Source organism: Microtus pennsylvanicus, chromosome 6, assembly GCF_037038515.1.
Source record: "Microtus pennsylvanicus isolate mMicPen1 chromosome 6, mMicPen1.hap1, whole genome shotgun sequence".
Taxonomy (NCBI): Eukaryota; Metazoa; Chordata; class Mammalia; order Rodentia; family Cricetidae; genus Microtus; species Microtus pennsylvanicus.
Genome location: NC_134584.1, coordinates 27,125,453 through 27,149,552, shown reverse-complemented (window position 1 = coordinate 27,149,552; position 24,100 = coordinate 27,125,453).

Here is a 24,100-nt window from a genome sequence, read left to right as displayed (position 1 = left end):
TCACTAAGTGAAGCAAATTTTGGAGCTTCTAACTGAGGCATGACTGATAACCAAGAAACCCCAAATCATTCAATGGTCCTGGACCTTCTTTTTCTAATTTATTTATTTATTAAAGATTTCTGCCTTTTCCCCGCCACCGCCTCCCATTTCCCTCCCCCTCCCCAGATCAAGTCCCCGTCCCCCATCAGCCCAAAGAGCAATCAGGGTTCCCTGACCTGTGGGAAGTCCAAGGGCCACCCACCTCCATCCAGGTCTAGTAAGGTGAGCATCCAAACTGCCTAGGCTCCCCCAAAGCCAGTACGTGTAGTAGTATCAAAAACCCATTGCCATTGTTCTTGAGTTCTCAGTAGTCCTCATTGTCCACTATGTTCAGCAAGTCCGGTTTTATCCCATGCTTTTTCAGACCCAGGCCAGCTGGCATTGGTGAGTTCCCAAAAGAACATCCCCATTGTCTCAGTGTGTGGGTGCACCTCTCACGGTCCTGAGTACCTTGCTCATGCTCTCTCTCCTTCTGCTCCTGATTTGGACCTTGAGATTTCAGTCCGGTGCTCCAATGTGGGTCTCTGTCTCTGTCTCCTTTCATCACCTGATGAAGGTTAATATTCAGGAGGATGCTTATATGTTTTTCTTTGGGTTCACCTTCTTATTTAGCTTCTCTAGGATCGCGAATTATAGGCTCAAAGTCCTTTATTTATGGCTAGAAACCAAATATGAGTGAGTACATCCATATCTATCACCATGCACAAAACTCAAGTCCAAATGGATTAAAGACCTCAATATCAGTCTGAACACACTGAACCTGATAGAAGAGAAAGAGGGAAGTACTTTACAACACATGGGCACAGGAGACCACTTCCTATGTATAACCCCAGCAGCACAGACATTAAGGGCCTCATTGAATAAATGGGACCTCCTGAGACTGAGAAGCTTCTGTAAAGCAAAGGACACTGTCACTAAGACACAAAGGCAACCCACTGACTGGGAGAATATCTTCACCAATCCCGCAACTGACAAAGGTCTGATCTCCAAAATATATAAAGAACTCAAGAAACTAGACCGTAAAAGGCTAATCAACCTAATTATAAAATGGGGCAATGAGCTGAACAGAGAATTCTCAACAGAAGAACTTCAAATGGCCAAAAGACACTTAAGGTCATGCTCAACTTCCTTAGCGATCAGGGAAATGCAAATCAAGACAACTTTAAGATACCATCTTACACCTGTCAGAATGGCTAAAATAAAAAACACCAATGATAGCCTTTGCTGGAGAGGTTGTGGAGAAAGGGGTACACTCATCCATTGCTGGTGAGAATGCAAACTTGTGCAACCACTCTGGAAAGCAGTGTTTCGGTTTCTCAGGAAATTCGGGATCAACCTACCCCTGGACCCAGCAATACCACTCTTGGGAATATACCCAAGAGAGGCCTTATCATACAACAAAAGTATATGCTCATATACTTTTGTATGATAAGTCAATAAAGGACTTTGAGCCTATAATTCGCGATCCTAGAGAAGCTAAATAAGAAGGTGAACCCAAAGAAAAACATATGTTCATAGCAGCATTGTTTGTAATAGCCAGAACCTGGAAACAACCTAGATGCCCTTCAATGGAAGAATGGATGAAGAAAGTATGGAATATATACATATTAGAGTACTACTCAGCAGTAAAAAACAAGGACTTCTTGAAGTTTGCATACAAATGGATGGAAATAGAAAACACTATCCTGAGTGAGGTAAGCCAGACCCAAAAAGAGGGACATGGGATGTACTCACTCATATTTGGTTTCTAGCCATAAATAAAGTTCCTGGACCTTCTTTATGCATATTTTCAAAAAAATATTATTCAATGTTTTCTTACACATTTGGCCTATAGGAATTAATATGGTGATTTCTTATATTGTTTTTCTGAGGAAGTATACTTAATAGTGATAAATATGTTAGTTTAAGTACACAGAGATTTTTTTCAGTCCATAAACATGTTTAATGATAATGTGCAAAAAATGTAAATATGACCACTTGGAATCTCCAGCTCTGGGGCCTTATTCTAGACCCCAGCCTCAGCAAGCCAAGCAGCAGGTCCCAGGAGCTGCCTTTCCAGACTTTGCCACTAAGAAAGCCTGCCATCTGCAGCCCTTCCCTAGGCTGCACGGGACCACGCCTACATTAAGAGACGCCCACCTCCAACCTGTCACGTGGTTTTCTCTTGTGGGTGTCTTTCCATCCTTTGGGGCCACCCAGGAATGCTTTGCTCAGATTAGACCTGAATTTATTAATTCTTAATTTGGCTCTGTTTTATTGGCTGCATCGGCGGAGATGCTTGCTACCGAGGTACAGAAACCTATCAGTGACTACAAATCTCTTTCTTAAGATTTGTTTCTTCTTTTTTTTAATGTGTATGTGTGAGTGCCTGCATTTATGTCTGTACATTGTGCATTCAAGTGCCCGTGAAGGCCACAAATTCTCTGGAACTGGAACTACAAGCGGTTGTGGGCTGCCTGATTTGGTGATGAGAATCGAACCCGGGTCATCTGCAAGAGCAACAAGTGCTCTTACCCATTGAGCCCTGTCTCCAGCCTTGACTCCAAATTCCTTAATTTTGACTACCTATGGATGCATAGTCTAGACCACCCACATCTCGAAGTTGCTTTCTCTGGGGTAGTAATTCTTTAGTGTGACCCCTGTGACTCTATTATCTTAGGGTTTATGCCCTATATGTTTCCCTACCTTGTTCTACCACAACTGGTCACACAATTGATGCCATCAAGAAAATACAAAGTGATGTTGTAATTTTTATGGACGTGCCATTAACAACCTGGTGACTTCTGCCTCATACCCTTTCTTTTGGCCTGTATACTCTGGGCAATAGTTACTCAATATTATGTGCCTACTAGGACTTACTTATGAATAGACTCTTGTGTGAGGAGAAGGAATTAAGGAATTCCATCAATGACCACTTGAATATGGTTGTAAGCTAGGTCACTAGCCCAGTCAAGCCTTAAGTGGTTTTATCAAAATAGAAGATGGGGGCCTATTTTAAATTTATTATCTCTTCAAGAAATGAAAATGAAACCACTTTAAGAATCTCTCAGTATTGTGCTGTGGAGAGGAAGAACTTAGCATCCCCTTTCCACGGACTGTTGGCACCTGCAATAATGTGTCTGAATAATTTTTCAGTATCACTATTCTCTTTATCCAAGAGGCAAACACTGAGCATGACACATCACTGTCCTGTCTCTCTGGTAAATCCTCAGTGCCGTTAAGTAAACTGACACCCAAGAAGGGCTTTGTGGTTAAAAAGAAGTCTGCGCCTGTGTTTTGCAATGTTTTGCTAACAAGCTGGCGATGCCAGGTTCCCATTGCCTGAAGATATCCCTCTTGAGAAGCACAGCCCTGGGACTCTAACTATTAATCCTATGATTTGTATTTCAGCATGAAATCTCCTACTCCACAAACCAAATTTGCCACATCTAGAGTCAGAGCATTTGGTGTCCAGGGTGCAATGATGGGAACTCTCTCAGGGAGGTTTTCTGTGTGTTCATGTGATTCTAGGCTGTTTACTAAAAAGGAAATTTGGGGGTAAGTAAATTATTACTGCTGAACTTCCTTGTTAGGACCTTCTGAAATAATTCTCTAATGAAAATAGGTGGTTATCTCATTAACAATAAGAGAAGAAATAAAAATGCATCCTGTTTCTTTCATTTGTTAACTAAATGTACCACTAACCACAAGTATGTGAGGTAATGTCTATACTAATTAGCTTGATTTAGCCATTCCACAACTCTTATATTTCATAAAGTTAGCCTGCGTATTATGCATGAAATGCTTATTTGCCATTTAAAAAAAATGTAAGAAGAAAAAAAATACCAAAGAGCCATAATTAGTTGTGCAACTTGTGAAATACACACTTCTTTATTTACAGTGTTCCTTTGGCCAGATGAGGCAGTCAACAATGGAGGGAAGCAATAAATCTCAGCTAGCACATCAGCACCTAAAACAAGGAGGGAGATGTTCAATATGCGCTAATGACTTCCATATGCACTACCAGAATCCACTGTGGCCAAATAAAGAAAAACAGCACCGCGTATTCCCATCAGCATCCTCTTAAGTTCTCTAACTCAAGGCAGTGGCCACTAATGGCTTTCTCCACCAGCCTTCATTACTTAAAGCTTAGACTATTTCTAAGGGAGACTATAGCTGTATAGTAAGGATTTTTACAGTGTTTTCCCTATGTCTTTGTTCTTTTTGCTTCTACTTTGTGGTTATAGAGAAACTTAATTGGTTATTGGGTTTTCTGTCGTGCCTTTGCTTACACTTATTTATTTTGTCTGCTTGTGTGGGGGCAAGCACATGACGCAGTGATGTTTGGAGGTCAAAGGACACCCTGTGGGAGTCTGTTTTCTCCTTCTCCCAGCTGGACATTGAGGATCAGACTTGTCCTCAGGTTTGGTAGCCAATGGAGACATTTCAGCTGCTGCTTTGTTCAGTCTTCCATAATTTGATTCTCAGAGAGTTAGCCACCACTAAATTTTCACTAATCCAAACTCAAGGCCCAACAGATTTAATTGTCTAGAAGTTATATACTAAGGGTGATAATTTAACCTTAGGTACACACATTTTTTTGTTGGGAGCTGTGAACCCGCCCCCCCCCCCAGATCCTGAATTTCTGATAAACAACTTGTAATGCTTGCGGCTGCTCTGAACATGAGACACTCAGGAGTTCCTAATGGCAGGTGAGTGGTTTCTGGTGGGTTTGGCTGGGGCGTGGCTATCAGTTAAGGACCTCTATATAAGCTGCTCTGGTACACAATAAGGGGAGGCATTCCTGTTTCAAGGATGACCTGTACCTCTGTCTGTCTGTGTGTCTTTGTGTGTTTCAATCTCTAGCCCCTTGCCCCGTTCATCAACTGTATGGTGACGCATAGAGCGCAGATGGGCGTGGTGCGTTGCAATTTCTAATGATGAGAATCCAGCTCTAGAGTGTGTTCAGACACCATGAAAACATGAAAGGAGGCTGACAGAACTTGCCAATCGAATCATGCATGTTAGTAAGAACATCCTATGCTTTATCCTGCATGTGTGTATGCTTTCATCAATGCTTCTGAGCAGAAGCAGATAATCATACACCATCTTGTTTGTTTGCTTGCCTGCTTGCTTGTTTGCTTACCAAGAAAAGCTTTCTCACTCTATAGCACAGACTTGACATAAATTCTCTATGTAGACCAAGCTGGTCTCCAGTTTATGATCCTCCTAATCCCAGATTTTAAAATCCCGAAATTAGTGCCATGACATCTGCTCTCCAAAAGTAGCATCAGAGCATCTTAAATGTGACTTGTGGCTTCTGAAGAACAAAAAAAAAATACTATTTCATTTTATTTTAATTGCAATCATGTGTTATTTAACAGTGGATATAATAGGCATGCCCAGTAAAGTGCACCATTAGGCAATTTTGTTGTAAAACTGGCATGTGTATACTTAAAATCAGATGATAGGCCCTACTATGTACACACATTGGCTATACTAATGCCATTATAGTATGTGCAACCTAGTTCCTTTTCTATTGCTGTGATAAGACACCATAGCCAACACAACATATAAAGGAGAGTTTTTAGCTTGGCTTATGCCTTCAAAGGGTTAGAGTCCATGATGGCAGGGTGAAGGCATGGTGACAGACAGATGGAGCAGCTGCTGAGAGCTCACATCTCACAAGCATGAGGCAGAGCCCACTGGGAAGTGGGTGGGTCTTTTGAAACCTCAAAGACTGACCAAAGTACCATACCTCTTCCAATAAGGCCACACCTCCTAATTCTTCCCAAACAGTTCCACTAACTGGAGACTAAGAATTCAAACATGAGTATATGGGACCTTTCTTCAAACTACCACAAATCCTTTATCAGCTGAGACACTGTGGGGCATGTGACTGTGATTTAAAGCTGACTGCCTTGTAGTATTGTACACATTGAATCTCATGAATTACTAGATTTGGCCTTTTGACCCACCGGAACTTCAGAGCTGCAAATACTGTCTCAGGAGGGCTAAATGGTGCATGACTATATCTTGCAATCTCTCATTAAAGCCAATAAGTTATGATGGTGTCTCAATATCCACATAAACTGGGAAATTGGTTTAAGTAGTTGCCAGTATTGGATATTTTCTATTGCTACTGAATAAGACGTTCCTATGTGTGACCTGGAACATACCTTTCAGGTTCTACAGAGAGACTGAGAGATACAAAGATCTGACCAGTGATGAACCAGGGGTATATTCATAGATGCATGCTCTGGAAGGTGGCTTTTCTCCAGTATACCTCCCTGGTAATTATGATTTTACTTATTTCACTTCCCTCCCTGGTGGTGAAATTCCTGCTCCACATATATTAGCCCTTCATTGTGGAAAAAGTGCAAAGACTATTAGCCAAAGGATGTCTCCTTTTCACAACCACCAGGAAATTCTGTAGCACTTCAAAATCTTTCTGTTACACTTCTTCAAACGGACACCAAAAAAGTAAGCTTGAAATTCAAGACAATGGGGATTTTTGTTTGTGTATTTATGTGTTTTTGAGTGCTCCCAGCAGGAAGACTCTCATTATAAAAAGTTATGATATACGCCCTCTTACTTCCAGCCTTGTCTTGTGTAGAATTGAATATTTTAAATGGTGCCCATGGGACTCTTTGCTATGAGTAAGTACACATAGATGTCCAACACTTCAATAGTTATGTGAGGGTTCAAATTTACTAATTATCCATTAGCAGATTACATTTGCTTTATGAGAGAACTTCTTGCTTTTGAAGGGTCTGTATCTATTCCCTTCAAAAGTAGCACATATACAAGGTAAATGTCTTATCAGCATTCTATTGCTGTGAAGAGACACCATGACAATAGCAACTTTTATAAAGGAAACAATCTGATATTGGCTGGCTTAAATTTCAGAGGCTAAGTCCATGATTATCACGGTCAGAAGCGTGGTGGCACGTGTTGTGAAATTTTCTTTGGACTGCCAACCAACTCCCAAATAAAGACATGGAAACTTTATTAATTACGAATTCTTTCCTTTAGGCTTGCCCCACTAGCTCTTTTAACTTAATTTAATATGTTTCTACTCATCTACATTTTGCCTCTGGGATTTCTATCTTTCTTTCATTCTATATGTCCTACTTTCCTGCTTCTTCCATGTCTGTCTGTCTGGCCTGTCATCTCCCTAATATCTCCTTTTATTTCTTTCACCCAGCCTGAATTCCTTCCCCTACTTATTCTCCTGCCTGGAGGTTCCACCTATACTTCCTCTCTTATTATTGGCCCCATTTAGCTTTCTATTAGACCAATCAGGTGCCTTAGGCAGGCAAGGTAAAACAGCAACACATCTTTATATAGTTAACCAAATATTCTAAAACATAAACAAATGTAACCACATCTTTGTATAAATATTTTGCAGCTGTTAAACAGACAGATATGATGCAGGGGAGGTAGCTGGGAGTTTTACATCTGTATTGCCAGTCAACAGGAAGGAGAATGAACCACTAGCCTGACTTGAGCTTTGAAATTTCAAACCCACCATCCCCCTCACACTGAGACTCTCTCTAACAAGGCCATACCTACTCTAACAAGGCCATATATCCTAATCCTTTCAAATAATGCCATTCCCTTTAAGTCTATGGAGCCATTTCATTCAAACCACCATGGTGCATATAAATTTATCTTAGACCTAATTTATTTGTCCTATTCACTAAGGTTCTAAGGAACTTAAAGTTTAATTGCCACTTTTGACTGTTCAGAGCAATCTAGGGAGAAAGGCAACACCCAAGTTTTCCTGGGTTATTAGAAAACAGCTATGCTCTAAATGTTCAAAACTCATACAATTTTATAGGAGGGTGTTTTAAATCATTTATAACAATATAAATATTTTCATAATTGAAGAGAGAGTTTTATATCATCCTTTGATGCCCTAATGATTTAAATAAAGGACATGTCCTGTTTGGCTGACTTACATTTTTTCTTTACCCAGCCATAAATAATGTCATCTGGCCAAGTCATCAGAATTAGATTAATTTAACTGATAAATTTCAACACTGACATCATTCCCGGGACAGCTTGTTCTTTAAGAATGGCTAATGTGATGACCTGTCTTCTGTAAAGGTGACTGGATTATCTAAATACCCTAATGTTCTCTGCTACTGTTTGAATTTATAGTTCACCAACTTGGGGGACTCGCACACTTTGAATTAACTGAACAACACTCAAATATATTCCAGCATCGTACCTGAAAACTTGGCTATGGAAGTACAGGGGGAAAAGTTATTCAGATAGGAAAGATGCTCAGTCTAAACCAAAGAATATTCTAAATGAGTTTACATACACATAATATTCAAATATCATCAAGCAAAGGTAGAACTGACTTTCTCTCCTTAAACAATATCTAAATGAAAATGGTGAAATATTAAGCAACAGTGCGCGAGGTCACTAAATGATACTAAGACACATCTCCAGTCTATCTGGGGGAAGCTGGTGTCCAAGGCATATTTCACAGTAAAATATTACATCCATCCTTTCCAGCTTACATGACTACGTCTCACCCCAGGGACAGACAGAGTGGCAATAATTTCTGTTTTCTGAGTAAAAGAATAAATGATGTAAAGAAGACAGTCTTTTTATGCCAGGTTCCATTCACTGTACAATCTGATGCAGCATACAAGAAAACGTTAAAAATTCCTGCTTCAAAAAAATAAAAATAAAAAAAAATTCCTGCTTCACAACTGCTGTTTCTGACTATTTGGTCTCAGAACACTTGGTGTACTCCAGAATGATCGACAGACATGCAGAATAGCATTCTAAAGGCATCCAGGCTCACTAACATTGATTCAGGGAGAAATTTTAAAAAAGTACTGAGAGAAGATGTCTTTGGGCAACATTCCAACTCATTAGATCAAGAAAGCAGAGCAGATTTTCAGGGTCAGCTTCGGGGCAGCAGCCACAAAGTCCATTGTTACCTCTGACACCGCTGGAGAATCAATCCAGACTGAAGCGGAGACAGCACAGCCGTGCCATGGCAACTGCAGGCTACTGCAGGGGAGGGAATAGAGCTTCCTGAGATCCGCAGGTATACAATACCCAAGCTGAGATGGGGCAGAAGAGTGCATACGTGATCTCTTCATCCAGAAGAACAATGCTCACTCCTGCCTGCAACGTGACACTCTGACATGTCAGAAATGGAGCATCGGAGAACACAATTATAAGAAAGTAACATAATTATAGGGCATTCCTTCAGAAAAAATCTGTTGAAGAGCTCGCCCCTCTTCCCCAAAAAATTTACCAACCTGTGATGGTCAAATTTCCTAATCAGCATGAGTGGGTTTAGATTCACCAAGGAACTATGAGGGTGTTTCCAGAGGGTTTAACTGAGGAGAGAAGACGCACTCTGGTTGAGGACACCACCATCTCACAGGCTGGAGTCTGGGACCGACTGAAATGGGCAAAGCCAGCTGAGCACCAGCTTCCTTCTTCCTCTCATCCCTGACGGAGCAAGGTACGAAACCAGCTGTCTCACACTCCTGCTCTGCAAAACTGTGGACCTAAAGAAGCCGTCCTCCTTTAAGCTGCTTCTCAGATATTTACTCACAACGATAACAAAGAAACAAATGTTCTGGTGCAGCGGAGGCTACTGTAGCTGCCTTCCCGAAGAGTAAGCATTTTCTATGGACTGCTCACACTGCCCACACCCTGGTACTTCCGTGTCGTCTAACCTGTTCTTTACACCCGCCCCTCTCTCACCAGACTCACAGGAAGAGTGATGATAGGCGATATGTCATGGGTGTAACAACATGAAAGCGTTTGCTCATTTTGTGAAATAGTCGGGAAGACCAAAGCTACAAGACAAATGTGGCCCAGAGTCATAAAACAAACAAACAAAAAAAACTATTTTAAGACAACAGTGTCATTTCATAGTCAGCAAGAGCTTTCTCATGTCAAGCTAAAGTCTCTACCATTAATTATAATCTTTTCATTCCCCACTCATTCTTATTGAAGGGACCGTAAGAAACCACGTATAATACTTATTTTATAATCTCTTCACTTCAAAAACTTTCCCATCTGTATGAAAGGACTGGTGACCGGTAATGACTGAAAGTTGCTCTATGTGCTGTCTGTAGACAGTCCTACAGAATACGAGACAGACAATAACAGGCCGTGTGGAAAGGGACAATGCCTTGGGGATGGCAGGACAACAAAAATGCTTTTAACAAAGGCCTGCTCAGTCAACGAGCCTTCTACCTTTCGGCATCCTGCAGCAAAGAAACCAAAGTCTAACCTGTTTAAGCTGCCACCAGTTTATCTTACAGACTTTCAGGCTGTTGAAACTCAACATTCTATTCGACTCCTGTGTTATACTAAACAGGAGAAACTTGCATGGTCTAAATAGGCTACATGAACATTGGCCAGAGACTGACTCAAAATTCTAGGAATTTCACTCAGGAAGCCAATAGCCCTACCCCCAAAGTAGGAAATCAACACAAAGCAAATAAATTGATAGATTTACAAAAGTAGTGGGTCCTATGAGAGCGAGACCTACTTTGTTCATGCTGTGGGAAGTCTAACCCCTTGACTTGGTCATGTGGGGTCAGCAACTTACTGGATTTTTGAAAACCATATCAGGATCCCCTAAGGAACCGTAGCTAATCCTTACATTGGAAAACAACTCAGTAGGGGACACGTAAAGAGGTTTAAATCACAAGGTCAGGTACAAAGCTTGATCAGGTCAAATGCACTTAACAGAGTTAAGTTCCAGTGTATCTGTATCGTTTCCAGAAGCCTGGAAATAGCCACCATTGTATGGCATGGCTTGGCTAGAAAATGTTTGCATCATCCTCTTCCCAGTGGAGCTCATCTAAGCATCTGGCTTAGATGGAAACAATCACCATCTGAAGGGACAATAGCTTCCCATTTCCATGTGAATCCCTGGGATCCCAAAGAAAAGCCTCTCCTTTTAGTGAAATGGAACATTCATCATAGGGCAAACAATGGGGCCTGCAAGCAAGCCTACTTCCTTCTGTTTTTTTTTCTTTTTTCTGAACCTTGTTAAATATTTTTCATAAATCTATTTGTTTGTTTTTTTGAGATAGGGTTTCTCTGTGTGGCCTTGGCTATTCTGGAACTTGCTCTGTAGACCAGATTGGCCTCCAACTCTCAGAGATGCCCCCAGCCTCTGTCTCCTGAGTGCTGGGATTAAAGACTTATGCCACCACTGCCAGCAAACTATTGTTTTACAATCGGATAGCTTTTTACCCGTTTTTACTGACAAAAGGAAGGATGCATTGCTAACTCAAAGCTGTGGAACTTTTTGTACAGAGCAGAAACAAGGAAGACAGGTATGCCAGACAAGAGGGGACAGGAGAGGAGAACCAGGTGTACCATACAGCTGTTGTGCACTTCTAGCTCCTGTAGGAGAGGACACTGGGGACAGGGTGTCATTCCCCACCATGGGAAAGGCTCAATCACTCTTCCTGTTCCTTCTGCTGCTGTGCCTAGCAGCATATCTCTACTTTGCTTCTCAATTTGGTGCTCATTAAAGAAATGCGGTTGTGGTGCCCTTGGTGTCAAGTAGAATAGCTTTCCCATCCTGCTTCATTCTCAAAGGCCTCTCATTATTTTTGTATAATTCTGTGGACCTTATTAGAGCTGTTGTGGTGCGTTTGTGTTGTTATTGTTATTATTGAGATTCATTCTATGTGGCTCCAGGATAGGGATTAAGCGCTGTCAGAGCACTACTGGATACTATTAAATTCTGAATACTATTAAATATATTAAATTAAATATCTTTGCCCAAGTATGCATTTTAATGTACTTTTTTTTTCTTTACAAAAGGAAAGTCACTAGGGGTCCAAGGTGATTTGTCTCTCTAGTTGACAGATGTTAAACCTTCTTTTGGAGGGTTTAAGTGAAAGACTACAAGCCAAGAAGCAAGCCAGGCTGCCTGCATGTTAGCCCAGTTGCTTTGAACACTCCAATGACACTTTAAAGAAATAATACTAAGGCCACCAATGCTTACTGTTGAAACACAACTCCATAGGGCATTGTAGCAGCCACAGGTGACGAAAAAAATGTGTGTCAAGATTTTTTTTCAATTACAAGACACTATGAATTCTAAGTAAATCTAGAATCATTTTTACCCATTTGCAAGGAGGAACAGTTTTCCTGACGGTTCCAGAGTAAGGAGTGATTAATGCATAGTTTCAATGGATCCTAAGGAAATATACAGCCATACTCGCCAAAGAGGGACATGGTGGTCCAGAGGAAAGAGTGATCAGTGCAATAAGCACTTTCACTTGTACACTAGACTGTGCTATGCAAACACTACCTTTCATCTGCACAAAACATGAAGTGATTGGTGGGAGATAACTTTCGCCACATCCCTTACCGTCTACGTAGGCAGGGAATTTATCTCTGAACCAAATAAAAGGTGTCTCCTGAACGGTCTGTTCTTGCCTGCTTTGAAGCTCTGTCGTTAGTACAGATTGATCTGGTTATTTGAAAAAAGGGAGGACAGAATTAACAGCAACCATGGGGACAGTTACAGTTGAGCCCTCAGCAGTCATTGTCTAAGGAGCAACGGTGACGTCATTGCAGCTGTAGCAGAAGCGATGGGGAACAAAAATCTACCATAAACTTGAAATATTTTTCTTTGTTTTACAAACTATACAAACTAGCTTGTTTTTACAATGTGAACAGTTTATTCAAAAAGTAATGAGAGCTTTCCAAAAATTTCTTTTAATTACTCATTAAAGATATGCATATTGATTATATACTGTTGAATAAAAATCAAAATCATATTTACATATCATAATGTTTTCTCTCTTCAACACAGATGTTTTGGGAATATTAAAAACCTGTTGGTATACTAGTTAATTAAATGAATACAGTTATATACTCAATAGCATCTTGGAAAACAATTATAGATCTTATGATCATTAGATATTCCTTGCTAAGTTTTATTTCAAGTTTGATGTGTCTACTTCATTTATTTGATGAGTCATTACAGTTATAAATTAAACAATTTATGACCAAGTATATACTAAACACTTTAATGTTATCGTAGAGTCTGCTTCTTCAGAAATATTACAGTAGAAATACCCTGAGTGGCCTTCATGATAATACAACTAAATGCTAAGAAAAAGTAAAAACATGATTTGAAATGGGTCTATTCTAAAAGTATATTATAAATGTAAGGGGTCTGTTTATCTCACGAAAGAAATCAGGACTCCTTGGTGAATGTGTGCCTAAAACAGAGGCAACATTATCCTTTGAAGTTCTGCCAAGCCATCTAGACCTTGCATCTCCATTTGAACCTAGTTGCCTACACAGAACACAGAGTACCAGACATAGGAGTTCTCCATAGCATCTAAGTGAGCTCTACATTATCCTGGAACCTTAGGGAGTAGCATTTTCAGTGCAGAGCAATAAAAAAGAAACAAACATTGAAAAGCAAAAAAGGCAGCACAGGAGATGTTTGTTTCTCCCTAGGTGCCAGAAGTCAAACCTACGTGCCAGTACCCATTTTCCAGGATGATTTACTCATAAATATTATTTTGAATTTACAAATTAAGGCCTAAAAGTTTGAAATCACATTTTCTAGGTTTAATCATGGCAGACATACTGGTGTTCACTACATATTCTAAGGGATTTTTTTGAGGGGGAGTTCAAGACAGAACTTTTCTGTGTTGCTTTGGAGCCTGTCCTGGAACTAGCTCTTGTAGATCAGGCTGGCCTCGAACTCACAGAGATCTGCCTGCCTCTGTCTCCCGAGTGCTGGGATTAAAGGCGTGCACCACCACTGCCCTTCTTCTGAGGGAATTCTTTATTTTTTCCACTTTTCTAAATTATTTTTTTAAAAGAAAACAAACTATCTTTTTTTCACAATGCTTTGGAGGGTTCCCAGAACATTCAACAGACCTTGCTTGAATGGGAAATCGATCCTAGCTGTTGCAACAGAAACTTGAGGACTGTTAATCTAAATTGACCTTGGAGTACACATCCCAGGTCCTCTACAGACTGGTGTTCACTAGGTCTCAAAGAAGAAACATAGATAAAAATCTTAGGAAAATGCACAATCCACATCAACAATTTAGAAATATTTTTAAAAAGTAACAAAAATTGAAGTCAAGATGAAGTAACTATTATAGCAACAGACTTGAAAATTGTAGACATTGTGACATAGAACACAAAGCACACAATAATATTATAGTTACCATCACCTCATCTGCTCACAAGAAACATTCTAAGATAGACCATAGGTTCACAAAACCATAGATAATACAAAAACCTGTTGATAATATGTGTTTTCTATATACACAGTACTTAGGATGAATCTTAACTTAGATATGAAGCCCCATAAGAATCAATGACAGTAGTAATCAAAGAGAATATTTATAACAACACAATAGACTAAAAGTTATTGAAAATTATAATTTTCCCATATATTTGTATCACCCCTATATTGACCATGAGGAACTGAAGCAGTAGAAAGTGAAACTGTGTATAAAGAGGGACTATGATATTATGTTGAAAAAACAAAGAATAGGGTAATCTAAATGTAAACATGGAAGAAGAAATGATAACAATTCTGAAGACTAACTTGAAATAAACAAAAAATAAAACGCAAACGTTGTAATAAATGCCTAGTGGATGAACAGTAGGTTATAAACAGGCACCAAGAGAACTCAGGTGATGAAAGGAGACAGAGACAGAGACCCACATTGAAGCACCGGACTGAAATCTCAAGGTCCAAATCAGGAGCAGAAGGAGAGGGAGCACGAGCAAGGAACTCAGGACTGCGAGGGGTGCACCCACACACTGAGACAATGGGGATGTTCTATCGGGAACTCACCAAGGCCAGCTGGTCTGGGTCTGAAAAAGCATGGGATAAAACCGGACTTGCTGAACATAGAGGACAATGAGGACTACTGAGAACTCAAGAACAATGGCAATGGGTTTTAATCCTACTGCACGTACTGGCTTTGGGGGAGCCTAGGCAGTTTGGATGCTCACCTTACTAGACCTGGATGGAGGTGGATGGCCCTTGGACTTCCCACATGTCAGGGAACCCTGATTGCTCTTAGAGCTGATGAGGGAGGGGGACTTGATCGGGGGAGGGGGATGGAAATGGGAGGCGGTGGCAGGGAGGAGGCAGAAATCTTTAATAAATAATTTAATTAATTAAAATAAAATAAAAAAAATTGAATACAAAATTAAGTGAGTAATACATGATATAGTTCAGATAGACATTAAAAGGGGAGTTAAAAGGCTTGGAAAATACCATGAGGAGATAAAGCACAACAGAACCAGAGGTTTAGGAAAAGACAAAGAAGAAATAATCAAGTGTTTACAGGCTGTTCAAGAGCTGATGAAATATATAGTAGCCTTCAGACCGCTAAACAGAATTACAGGCAGGATACATGCACAAGGGCACCGCCACAAATCTAAGGATGGCCAGAAGACAGAGATCGTGTCTAACAGAGACAAGCAGTACATATGTATACACGTATACTGGTGAGAAAATGCTTATCAAATGAAAAACAGACACCCAGTGAATCTAACTCTTAAAAATGAGAGAGAAATAAGGACATTTTTGACACAGCCATCAACCAAAGTCATTCCTTGCCAACTGTCAGTGAGAGGAATTTAAAAACTAGTTTAAACAAATGGAAACTCTATACTCCAAACTCTAAATGAGAATAGGCAAATATACAACTATATCTTAAATATGTGGATGATCCCAAACCAATATTAACAGTCTCATAAAGCAAGCATATAAAAATTCAATATGTAACAACAATTAATCATAAAAAGAACATGAATATGGGGAGTTTAGAAAGAACAAAGAGAAGAGAGGAAATGATGTAATTATATTATAATCTCAAAATAAAAGAAATTTAAAGATTATATCAACAAATTTTTTCAGTAAAGTCTAGATTATGCAAAAACAGAAATGAAGTGCTTAACTAATAGATTGAAGGTGCCAAAACTGAAGAATTTTCATTGCATTTAAACAGAAAATTGACCACTGAAAGATCATAAGCTTTCTTTGATTAACTTTAAAAACTTACATATTATGTTTTTTCCTTCAATTCAATAACTAAAGTATAACTGTTAATTGTACTTATTACTGTGTTACATAAGGACATTTAAATACAAGTATGTATTGTAAGTTGAGTATATATAGATTGTAACCTTTGTAAGTATCTGAGGGGTTGGAGTGATGGCTCAGTGGATGAAGTGCTTACCACTCAACGGCAAGGACCTAAGTTCAAATCCTCAGAACCCATGTGAAAGCCAGATGCAGCAGTGAGATGGGAAGTTGAGATGGTGTGTTTCAGCTAGCCTGGCATATACAGTGTCCAAAAAAGGGACCCATGTCAAAAAGGTTCTGTATCACATGCCTGCCCTCACAGACATATGCACCCAAGTTTCAAAGGTAAATATGAAAAAAAAATGCTGGTGGAATTACAAGGCAGGCCAGGCACTGTGGAAATCAATGTGAAGAATTCTCAAAAGTCTAGCAACTACTAAATGGTCTAACTGTATCACTTCTCGGCATATGAGCCAAATACTAGATATACTACTACTACACTGATATATTTTAAGCCATGTTTACTGCCTTTCTATTCACAATAGGTAGGGAATAAAAACAACCTATATGTCCATCAACTGATGAATGGATAATGAAAATGTGTCATATACATGTGTATACCATGGTATTCTATTCATCTTTTAAAAATAGCAGCAAGGGGATGGAGCTGGAAACTATACTTAGTAAGATAACTCCAATCCATAATGGAAAACCCCACTGTGAATTGTTTCTACCAGCTTTTAGCCTTGAGTATTTAGAGAACCAAAGAAGAGAAGCAAGTAGCAAGGGATCACAGTTCAGGGAAGGAAGAAGGAGATTTAGAGAAGGGCTTAGTAGGACACTTGAAGGAGGAAAGGAGAAAAATGGAGAGGGGACTTCTCTTGGGAGGGGGAAGAAAAACAAAAAGAGAGAGGGGTACAGGATAAATTAAGGATGTTTAAGTTTAATTAAGGATACAGGATAGAAGTAAGGATGTTATTTTGTAGGCCTTTTAAAAAATAGATGATACAAATGTATGCTTATCTATGTATACATAGCTTAATTGGAGTTGTCCCATATGGAGTAATAATGTTCCCCAGGAGCCATAAGTTATGTGATGGTTTGAATGAGAATGGCCCCCATAGGCTGTTATATTTTGAATGTTTGGTCCCTAGTTGAACGAACAGTTTTGAGAAAGATGCTGATGGAGGGTGTGTGTCACTGGGAGTGGATTTTGTGGTTTCAAAAGCCCATGCCAGGCTCAGTCTCTCTCCGTCCCTCCCTCCCTCCCTCCCTCCCTCCCTCCCTCCCTCCCTCCCTCCCTCCTTCTCTCCCTCCCTCTCTCCCTCCTCCAGCTTGCTAATAATGATATAAGCTCATATGTAGCTACTGTTCCAGAGCAATGCCTGTCTAACTCCCTGCCATGCTTCCTGCCGTGATGATCACAGACTCACCCTCTGAACATATAATCAAACTCCCAATTAGATGCTTTCTTTTATAAGTTACCTTGGTCATGCTGTCTCATAAGAGCAATAAAAAATGTAGCTAAGACAGACTGTCTAACCAAAGCACCAAGTGCCAGGCAAAGTGCCACCTCCCTTCCAGCTGTTTGTCATGGGAGTTTAAGAGATCCCCCATAACTAATATGGGATATTGACATTTCCTCTAGTTACCTTCCAGAACTTTAAGGTAAGATGCCACACAGTTAGGACTTAGGATTTGGAATAACTGAGATAGTAGTGAGGTAGAAGCCTCCCTGGTGGCTCCCTCTCATAGCATTTTGAAGTTATATGCAGCCAGCCAAAAGTTAAATTTTTTCTATTGAACTGTAAAACCTGTAAAACACAGCAATGACTCTAGTTAATCAAGATAATTCAATGATGCAAAAATAGCACTAATATCTCTGGAGTAAGCAACAACTGTCTAATTGGACTTAAGACCCACTCAATAGGAGGGAACTGCCTGGAACTATAAACCCAGGCAAGAACCTGAGGGTCAAGAAGTCATAGACCCTAGAGTAGAGCATGCTGCTGCCATTTTTCTAAATCACTATCACTTTCAATGATTTTCTAAATATTTATCCTCCTACTCATCACATAAGCTTCTCTTCAGGAGCCTACTCCCAGCTGATACATCTACAATACAATCCCTACAGCTATCGCTCAGGCACATGATGGAAGAAGAGGCAAAAAGACTGTAAGAGTCAGAGGACCAGGATTTGCCTGCTGCAGATGCTGTCTTCTAGATTAGGAATGCTGCACCAATGAAATCCCAGACTACCAGCCCAAGACCTAAACAATGGCCAGTCAGTCAACATGCCCATGTGGATAAGAGAAAGCTTCCCAAGCTTGAAGCCCTAGATGAAGTAAATCAGGTGGTCAATGACTGCTGAGGTAGCAAGAATGTTTTCTCCACAGATAACACTACCTTATCGGTCATCTAGTAGGAAGTGGTCAGCTCTAAACACATGTACATACAGGCAGCACTAACTGGACATAGTAGATTATGTGTATAATATATATGTATGTGTGTATAAATGTATATGTATATACGTATAATAAAATTACATTAGAAGAGGCCATAAATTAGAAAAACGGTAGGGAATATGCAGAAGGGGTAGGACTGGAAGACAAAGGAGGATGGAAATGATATCAAACAGTGAAGACGTGTATGAAATTCTCAAAAAAAATTAAAAACTAAAAATAAATCAGTTGAATTTAAAATGTAAGGCATAATTCAATTCAACTGATATAAATTGGAATCTAAGTGCAAACTGGAACAAAATACCACACTCATTAAAATGTGTTCATTAAGTATGAGCTGCTGCACTTCGAGATGTGTTTATAAGTTTATGTTAGAAATGAAGTCTCAGAATTCATGACTTAGAAACATCTAACGGATAATTTTAATGCAAGTAAAAGAAAAAAACCAGGAGACACAACTTGACCTTCTGGCTCTTACCGTCTTTCGGCTTCCACAAGTTTCCTGAGCCCTAAGTGTAGGGCTTACGTTGTAGATGTAGCATCTGGGTTCTGGCACCCAAAATGTGGATGCTCCAATGGTCTGCTGCAAAACCAATATAAAAAAGAAAGAAGTAAAAAACTGGCGGTCAAAGGGGAAATTAGTGATGGAGTGGGATCCTTGGGGGATAAATACTCTGAGATTAACAAAATCAGAAGGTGGGTCTTAAAAGTCAGAATTACCCAGGACGGGTAATTTTAAAGGATATTACATTTTATTTTTAAAGAAACAATTTTACAACCTTTAAAAATTGAAGCCATAGGTAAAATCTTCTCTCGAAACCACTGGTACCACTGATCTCTACTGCCAAATCTTATCACTCAAGATGGCGAACTCTTGGCTTTGTACAAGAATTTTACTAATGACATGAGGGAGAGAAAATTCTCAAAGTCCCATTACAAAGCAACCTAATGGTATGATCACACTCAACTAAGAGTCATAAGAGGAAGAAAATTCTAAGTCTGATTTAATAAATAAAAATGAGAAACTTATGAAAAATCGTATAGTGAAATGGACAGTAAATATTAAAGGTAATGATTCATGTCTCCACTTATAAAAATTATTTGTAATCAGTTGCTAAGTACAAAACATGCTTGTTTCTCAACAGATGCAGAAAAGTGCCAGAAGAAATAAAAACCATCCCCTTACAGCCTTCCCGTGCACTGGGAACTGGAGGAAATTCCCTCATTATTTCTTTCTCTTTCTTCCAGTCTCTACCTTGATCTGGGCTCAGAATGTCAAGCCCAAAGGACAGGACTTGGTCAGTATGGATAAGAAACTCAGGGCTGGAGGAGAGGCTGGCCAGGCTGTTTGTTCCCTGCAGGGTGTTACACAGCTCAGAGCATAGGAACAGAGTGTCTCTCAGGAAACTCTAACTCACAGTTCCCGCCCTCCCTAGGTGTGGTTATAGCAGGTCTAGGGAGGTGAAAACACATTTTATTGAGTTCCTCACCTACCCCTCTTCACACTTGTCTACCTCTCTCTTCAGTCAATAATCCTCAAAACTCTCATCTGATGTATTTTTAACCTGGGCTATGGGGCATGCGCTTCATGGGAAATAAGGTTTCCAGAGGACTAATGAGGTTAAAATGTGGTCTTTAGGATGCCTCTTTATCCAGAGTGTGTGGCAGCCTCTAGAGAGGTCACAGCTTAGACGTGTGCAGAATAACCTCTGTGACATGGTTTAACTCTCAGCCTTCAGGAAGGAAAGGAAATAAATTTCTACATTTGACCACCCCCGACCATGTTATTCTATTAGAGAAGCACCAGGCAAAACTAATACAAGCAGACCTAATAGAAGATACCTGCTTAAAGAAAAAAGTACAATAAGCAATGTGTTAATAATTAACAATGAAATATGTTTCTCTTATTATCCATGTCAAAGAAAGACCCCCTTGCATCTTCTGTTCTATGCTGAAGGTGTCTGCTTAATTACATCTGCATCACCTTGACCACAACATCTGGCAGCAACAACTAAACACAGAAATGCTTCTTTTGGCTCACAGTTTCAGGCGTGAGCTCATCCTGGCAGCAAGGGCGTGATTGAGCAGCTTCAGTCCTGGACAGAGAAGCTGTAGTGATGTTGTTCGTGTTACTAAAAGAATAGGAAGCATAGTAAAGGGTAGGAACCTGGTTACAACCTTCAATTAACCCTCCCTAGAAGCATGCTTCCTATGACTCAAACACAGCCATACAGGATCTACAGTCCCTGAAAATGGTGCCCCTACCTGGGAAAAGGTTATCACAATGATGATATCACAATGTCATTCGGAATGTCTCTAAAAGTTTACACTAAACAATGCTTTAACTAAAGTTTCTTTAACTAATAGTTTTTTTTCCAGGATAGAGAAAAATGATGACTATATTTCAATACAATTATTAATGTGGTCATTTAAAATTTTGAATATATAGCTATAGGAAGCCCAGGATTATTTCACGGTCTGTTTAGAAATGAACCAAACCAGGAAGAGGAAATAATGTTTTAGGTTAGTATCAAGGATAATAGAAGTTAGTTTATCTATCACAATGCATTCTTTTTGGAAAATCTTGGTATCTATGGACAAGTTGTATATACCTGCATGAACATGTCTATATTATATAATCCGCAAATGAGAGGGAAAACTGTGAAATTTGTCTTTTTGAGTCTGACCTAACTCTCTGAATAGAATTGTCTCCAGTTACGTTGACGTCATAAATTCTGCAGCTATGGTTATGGGTGGTTGGAGAATAGAGCAGACTGAACCAGGGAGGATGGAAGCGTGTGCAGGTGAAAAACAGAAACTATTTACGAAAAGAATACAATTGTCATTTGTAGATTCATGAGAAAAGACTATCACTGACATTAATGCTAAGCAGTTAAGAAAAACACACAAAACCGATTTGAAGTGAACTTAGGATTCAATATGAAAGAATAATTATGACCAAACATGATTCTAGAAAATATATCTTTCTTTCAGAGTAGGAAAGGATAGTCACTTTATGAGGAAAATCATGCTAATCAATTTATAAATTGTGTTGGGTGATCCTATGGTTGTATATGGACCTAAGCCATTACCCAACCTCTCCACTCCAGGATGCAGAGCCTATGGAAATTCTTGTGCACATACATACATTAAGACTCGGGCACTGAAATGCTCCTAAGTAAAATGAACTCCTAAATATCCATTAACAAAAATAAATCCTAAACAATATATACATTGGGATAACAATGAAGGATCAATTCAACAAGGATCAATCTCAAAATATAATATGTAAAATAAGAAAAAATCAAATCATGAAAGAATATGCAACGTCTGGGTCGATTTCTAGAGCATGCAAACTCATGGGCTAATTTTATAATATTTAAGAATATTTGCTCACAAATATGTGTATATATACACATATATATCTCACATATGTATATATACCCATATGTGTGTACTAAGTTGTCTGACATATTTTCAATGAAAAGGAATCTTTTGAGCAACACCTGGCCCACGGGTGCCTTCCAGTAAAGCAAATCGGAATGGATCTGTTCCTGCAGGTGGCAAGTGGATGTTAAATATGTCAGTGTCAAATTTCTTAACCTTCACACAAGGTGCTCATGTTCACTTAATACTATGTTGCCCTTTATACCTCTGCTTGCTCAAATGATATATTTCAAAATATTTAAAAATAAAGTGAAGGCAACAAAAAAATTTGGTAACTCATGCCTGGTATTATTAGCTTATTAGTGCAATCATCTGATCTCCATTAATCACAGTAAACTCTGTTCTTAAGTTGAAATAAGTATTGCACAGTTTGGATATTCTTTAAATAGAATAATAAATGTCACAGTCAATGTTCTCTTCATGAGCTCTTAGAACAGTCTCTGTATTGGAGGTTTTTACCCATAACCCATAGATACACCTTAGGGATCTAGGCAAAGAAACCCCATCAAGCCCATGGTAAGCAAAAGTAATAAAGGAAAAAATTATTGGGAAAAAATTAACTAAATGGGAAAAAGGGAGTCAATAAAGCTTAAAAAATGGCTGTTTTGAAAAGAAAATTCAGAGGCCAAATCCAAGATTAATTTTTAAAAACTCAAGTAAACAAAGTCATAAATGAAGTATGAGATAATCAAAACCAGTGCTAGAAGCATAAAAGGACCTATAATACTACTGTGTTGCCAGAGTATATTTCAGTCATAAAGCACACACATGCCCAGCATATGTAGGGCTCTGGGCTTACTACCCAGCAGAACACACACTGTACTGAAAACACACACACACACACACACACACACAGAGAGAGAGAGAAAGAGAGAGAGAGAGAGAGAGAGAGAGAGAGAGATTTACATATGTACATACTACTATTATGAAAAAATATGCAAGACAAACTGGAAAATGAGAAAAGATGGATAAATTCTGGACATAAAAATTCAACAAAATTCTTTGTGAGGTTATTAAAAACAAAAACATTCCTTTAGTTAATATGAAGATTGAATGAATCATTAAGCAAACAGCTCCAATGCAGAAAAGCCCAGGGTCAGATAGCATCTAAGATGAATTCCATCAAACATTATACAAAAATGTTCCACCAGTTCTTCTCACACTCTCAAAATTGAGGATGAGGAAATATCAAGCTGTTGCTGAACTGGACGCTCCTCCTTGTGGCTCGTGCCCTCATAGTGTTTAAAGGCCTGATGCAGCATGCTTGGAAAAATGAGAGCTGCCAACAGCCCTATCCTGCTGTAAGTCCTGCAAACTATAATAGCTACCAGTCCTGGAAAGATGTGCACTCCTGGCACTACTATCTTGGAGGCAACCAAATCTGCAATAAGAAGGAACTCACGATTGGTACTATAAACCTATCTAAATACCCATGGCTTAAGGGGTCATAAACCCTAGAGAAGAACCTACTAAATGGTTGAAGACCACAACTATTTTGCTAAATGGATGTAGTATTTGACTGATTTCTAAATAAATGTTTAAAATAGAACCCTAAATGTTCACTGATAGATGAATGGTTATTAAAGTAATTGTGATATGTTAAGAAAATGGAATATTATTCAGCCTTAAAAAGAAAGTCTTCTCATGCACAGAAAAGTAAGTGAACCTTGAGAATATTACATTAAGAGAAATAAGCCAGTCACATAAACATGTGTGATATGGACAAATGAGAGCTTGAAATAGCCAAGTTCGTAGAATCAATGTGGGGATAGTCGTGTTCTTCAAGATCTTGAACAGAGTGGCAAAATTGGCAGTTACTAATGAGTGGTCACAGAGTATCAAGTTAGCAAGGTAAGTTTTAGTGATCTGTTCCGCAGCATTGGACTCAAGGTCATAAAGTCATATGTAAATCAAAGAAAACCAGAGAATGCTGGCCTGCAGAGGAGTAGCGAAGATCTCCATTGGTGTTATTCACCCTTTCCTTAGACTCCTGCCACGCTTGCTGCTTTTTTTGAAATCTTTTTTATTATTATTATTTTTCCATTCAATTATTTACACTTCCTTCCCTCCTCCCAATCTT